This window comes from Schistocerca piceifrons, unplaced genomic scaffold (assembly GCF_021461385.2).
Source record: "Schistocerca piceifrons isolate TAMUIC-IGC-003096 unplaced genomic scaffold, iqSchPice1.1 HiC_scaffold_1302, whole genome shotgun sequence".
In the NCBI taxonomy this organism is placed as follows: Eukaryota; Metazoa; Arthropoda; class Insecta; order Orthoptera; family Acrididae; genus Schistocerca; species Schistocerca piceifrons.
Window position 1 is genome coordinate 47,501 of NW_025727128.1, and position 5,000 is coordinate 52,500.

The 5,000-nt window shown below is 52.8% G+C and overlaps 1 non-coding gene across 1 annotated transcript in view; it reads left to right on the plus strand.

Annotated features, from left to right (window-relative positions):
• The first annotated feature begins 3,438 nt into the window (after positions 1–3,438).
• LOC124731787 overlaps positions 3,439–5,000 on the plus strand; it is a 1,909-nt gene continuing 347 nt past the window's right edge. Inside the window, exon 1 of the ribosomal RNA XR_007008482.1 lies at positions 3,439–5,000. This exon is cut by the window's right edge and continues 347 nt beyond it. This is a non-coding gene — a ribosomal RNA (small subunit ribosomal RNA).

Consider the following 5,000-nt stretch of genomic DNA (forward strand, 5'->3'; position numbering starts at 1 on the left):
TCTCCGCCACATTACACAATCCACACTATCACAACCAGACCAGGAGGTCCATGCGGAAAATACAATATCCCACCCTTTCGACATCCACCATTGCGCAGATCAGGCACCAACACCCACACATGTCCTATACAACGGTGCACCCAACATCACAATAGTACCTCCTGTCACAGCGCACAAACAATGACATGAGTCAAAGACACAGGTCTGACACAAGCATAGAATTGGAGCGCCGCCTCTAATAAGCCAAAGGTGCATCCTGACGTGACAAATCTGATCATGTCACAAGCATTCACTTACTATAATCACTATCAACGAACCTGCCGCCCCCGCCCCCCCCCTACACCTTTCCTTACAACAACGTGTAACCTAACCTAACCTAACCTATGTTGTACCTTAACCTAACCTATGTTGTACCTTAACCTAACCTATGTTGTACCTTAACCTAACCTATGTTGTACCTTAACCTAACCTATGTTGTACCTTAACCTAACCTATGTTGTGCCTTAACCTAACCTATGTTGTGCCTTAACCTAACCTATGTTGTGCCTTAACCTAACCTATGTTGTGCCTTAACCTAACCTATGTTGTGCCTTAACCTAACCTATGTTGTGCCTTAACCTAACCTATGTTGTGCCTTAACCTAACCTATGTTGTGCCTTAACCTAACCCATGTTGTGCCTTAACCTAACCCATGTTGTGCCTTAACCTAACCCATGTTGTGCCTTAACCTAACCCATGTTGTGCCTTAACCTAACCCATGTTGTGCCTTAACCTAACCCATGTTGTGCCTTAACCTAACCCATGTTGTGCCTTAACCTAACCCATGTTGTGCCTTAACCTAACCCATGTTGTGCCTTAACCTAACCCATGTTGTGCCTTAACCTAACCCATGTTGTGCCTTAACCTAACCCATGTTGTGCCTTAACCTAACCCATGTTGTGCCTTAACCTAACCCATGTTGTGCCTTAACCTAACCCATGTTGTGCCTTAACCTAACCCATGTTGTGCCTTAACCTAACCCATGTTGTGCCTTAACCTAACCCATGTTGTGCCTTAACCTAACCCATGTTGTGCCTTAACCTAACCCATGTTGTGCCTTAACCTAACCCATGTTGTGCCTTAACCTAACCCATGTTGTGCCTTAACCTAACCCATGTTGTGCCTTAACCTAACCCATGTTGTGCCTTAACCTAACCCATGTTGTGCCTTAACCTAACCTATGTTGTGCCTTAACCTAACCTATGTTGTGCCTTAACCTAACCCATGTTGTGCCTTAACCTAACCCATGTTGTGCCTTAACCTAACCCATGTTGTGCCTTAACCTAACCCATGTTGTGCCTTAACCTAACCCATGTTGTGCCTTAACCTAACCCATGTTGTGCCTTAACCTAACCCATGTTGTGCCTTAACCTAACCCATGTTGTGCCTTAACCTAACCCATGTTGTGCCTTAACCTAACCCATGTTGTGCCTTAACCTAACCCATGTTGTGCCTTAACCTAACCCATGTTGTGCCTTAACCTAACCCATGTTGTGCCTTAACCTAACCCATGTTGTGCCTTAACCTAACCCATGTCGTGCCTTAACCTAACCCACGTCGTGCCTTAACCTAACCCACGTTGTCGCCTAACATAACCCACGTTGTCGCCTAAACCTGCTCTGTAATTGTTATACGACTCGTTCAATTAGTGTAGTGTTGCCCACCCGCAACCCTCGCAATATAGTTCGCTACTCGCACTCCCCGCTCCCCTGTGTATCGCTTCATGTTAAACACCTTGCAAGTCTTGCTCACTTTCCACATGCTCCTGCTGTACACTGTAATGTGGATGGCAGCAGGACGTACATGCCGCCCCTCCCCACGTCCCCACCTTGCCCCCTGCCTTCGCAAGCTGGTTGGTGAGAACTTTGCATGTTCAATGCCCTCCGCATGCGACGTACTCAGGCTACGTTGTGGTGCGGCCTGTGTCAACTGTCCGCTAATGTCGTACGCGTAAACCACAATCTGTACTGCACATTCGTCCTTATGTACTGAATGATACATCGTGGCACATGTGTGACCGTACAACGACTGCGCCCAAAAACGGCGGACCATACAGTGCAAATATTGTGCACGCAGCTACGTGTCGTCTCCCTATGAGAGCTGGATTGCAGTGTGGTACGCCATAGAGACGTGTGGGAGGAACGGACGCCGTGGATGGCGATCAGCATGAGCTGTCTGTTGATGTATTCGGACCTAGTCGTCTCTCCTCACACACCGTGATGGCATGGTGCACCGCGTTCCATATCTGCGACATGCTACAGAGGCCGGTTGACAGTCGTTCGAGCAATGGACATCGCATACGTACGGGGGCCACCTTCCACGTATTGTCTAGGCGTGCACATTTTGTTGCGTGTATGTGGGCAGACGTAGTGTGGCGTGACACCTGACACAGGCATGCAATAATCGTGGAAGTTGCAAATGGCGATGGACGCCTGCGTTTTCTGGTGAAGTTACGCAAATGAACAAATGGTAACCTGTTGTGGTGCGGTTGTTCTCGCTAGGGGTGAATCGGTGATGGCGACGATAGGTTGAGGTACTAACCGGTTGTTCCAGCGATACCCACCATGCCGACGAAACTGAACGGCATCTGGGTGTGAAGCGATACGCGGCGGTGGCTGGGTGGGACCGTCCCCGGCCGGTGAGGGGGCGCCTCCCGGCGTGCTGGCCGCGCGGTGCGTGGGCGCACGCGCTACAGCCGGCTGGTGGGGGCGGCCAGTGGCAGGCGCGCCGGCCGACGGACGCGGCAGGCGTCGCAGCTGCGCGCCGGCGCACCCTGCGCGCGGCGCCGTGCGGCCAAAGTAGGTCCTCGCGGGCCCGGTGCGAAGCGCGGTGGACATCTTCAGTGTGCTGGTCCGATTGAGGACTGTGTGCGTTGAGGATGCGCTGCCGCCCGGCGCTCGGCGCCGCGACGCCGTCTGCTGCTCGGTCGCCCCAGCGGTTCTCGCTGGTGGTTTGTATCGCAGCTGTGCGGATGTGTTGGCGCGTGCGCTGTGCTGGGAGAGTTCGCTTCGGCACCCAAGTGGGGCTTTTGTCCTTCTGTGGCGCTGGCGTTGGAGCTGCCGGTCACCGTAGGTGGCGCGTGTTGTCTCCCGCCGGCAATGCCACGACAGCACGCTCCCGGGCCTCTGTCGGCAGCGGCAAGCTCAGTTGGGAGCACGGGTGGTCGCACCGAAAGCGTCTACTCGCCTAACTCCGGGCGATTGCGCCTCTCTCGAACCCGACCAAGTACTTGGGACGGCGCTGCGCGCCGCCGGGACCTGAGAGGGTTTCGAGGTGTATTGTGCAGGGGAGCTCAGCCTCCTCCTGTTTGCAGAATGATTGAGCGGACGCTTGCGTGTTCGCGCGGGCCCCCGGGACACACTCCCGGGCGGCCGGCTGCTCAGCTCTAGTTGACGCAGCTCCCTGGTTGATCCTGCCAGTAGTCATATGCTTGTCTCAAAGATTAAGCCATGCATGTCTCAGTACAAGCCGCATTAAGGTGAAACCGCGAATGGCTCATTAAATCAGTTATGGTTCCTTAGATCGTACCCACGTTACTTGGATAACTGTGGTAATTCTAGAGCTAATACATGCAAACAGAGTCCCGACCAGAGATGGAAGGGACGCTTTTATTAGATCAAAACCAATCGGTCGGCTCGTCCGGTCCGTTTGCCTTGGTGACTCTGAATAACTTTGGGCTGATCGCACGGTCCTCGTACCGGCGACGCATCTTTCAAATGTCTGCCTTATCAACTGTCGATGGTAGGTTCTGCGCCTACCATGGTTGTAACGGGTAACGGGGAATCAGGGTTCGATTCCGGAGAGGGAGCCTGAGAAACGGCTACCACATCCAAGGAAGGCAGCAGGCGCGCAAATTACCCACTCCCGGCACGGGGAGGTAGTGACGAAAAATAACGATACGGGACTCATCCGAGGCCCCGTAATCGGAATGAGTACACTTTAAATCCTTTAACGAGTATCTATTGGAGGGCAAGTCTGGTGCCAGCAGCCGCGGTAATTCCAGCTCCAATAGCGTATATTAAAGTTGTTGCGGTTAAAAAGCTCGTAGTTGGATTTGTGTCCCACGCTGTTGGTTCACCGCCCGTCGGTGTTTAACTGGCATGTATCGTGGGACGTCCTGCCGGTGGGGCGAGCCGAAGGCGTGCGACCGCCCCGTGCGTGCTCGTGCGTCCCGAGGCGGACCCCGTTGAAATCCTACCAGGGTGCTCTTTATTGAGTGTCTCGGTGGGCCGGCACGTTTACTTTGAACAAATTAGAGTGCTTAAAGCAGGCAAGCCCGCCTGAATACTGTGTGCATGGAATAATGGAATAGGACCTCGGTTCTATTTTGTTGGTTTTCGGAACCCGAGGTAATGATTAATAGGGACAGGCGGGGGCATTCGTATTGCGACGTTAGAGGTGAAATTCTTGGATCGTCGCAAGACGAACAGAAGCGAAAGCATTTGCCAAGTATGTTTTCATTAATCAAGAACGAAAGTTAGAGGTTCGAAGGCGATCAGATACCGCCCTAGTTCTAACCATAAACGATGCCAGCCAGCGATCCGCCGCAGTTCCTCCGATGACTCGGCGGGCAGCCTCCGGGAAACCAAAGCTTTTGGGTTCCGGGGGAAGTATGGTTGCAAAGCTGAAACTTAAAGGAATTGACGGAAGGGCACCACCAGGAGTGGAGCCTGCGGCTTAATTTGACTCAACACGGGAAACCTCACCAGGCCCGGACACCGGAAGGATTGACAGATTGATAGCTCTTTCTTGATTCGGTGGGTGGTGGTGCATGGCCGTTCTTAGTTGGTGGAGCGATTTGTCTGGTTAATTCCGATAACGAACGAGACTCTAGCCTGCTAACTAGTCGCGTGACATCCTTCGTGCTGTCAGCGATTACTTTTCTTCTTAGAGGGACAGGCGGCTTCTAGCCGCACGAGATTGAGCAATAACAGGTCTGTGATGCCCTTAGATGTTCTGGG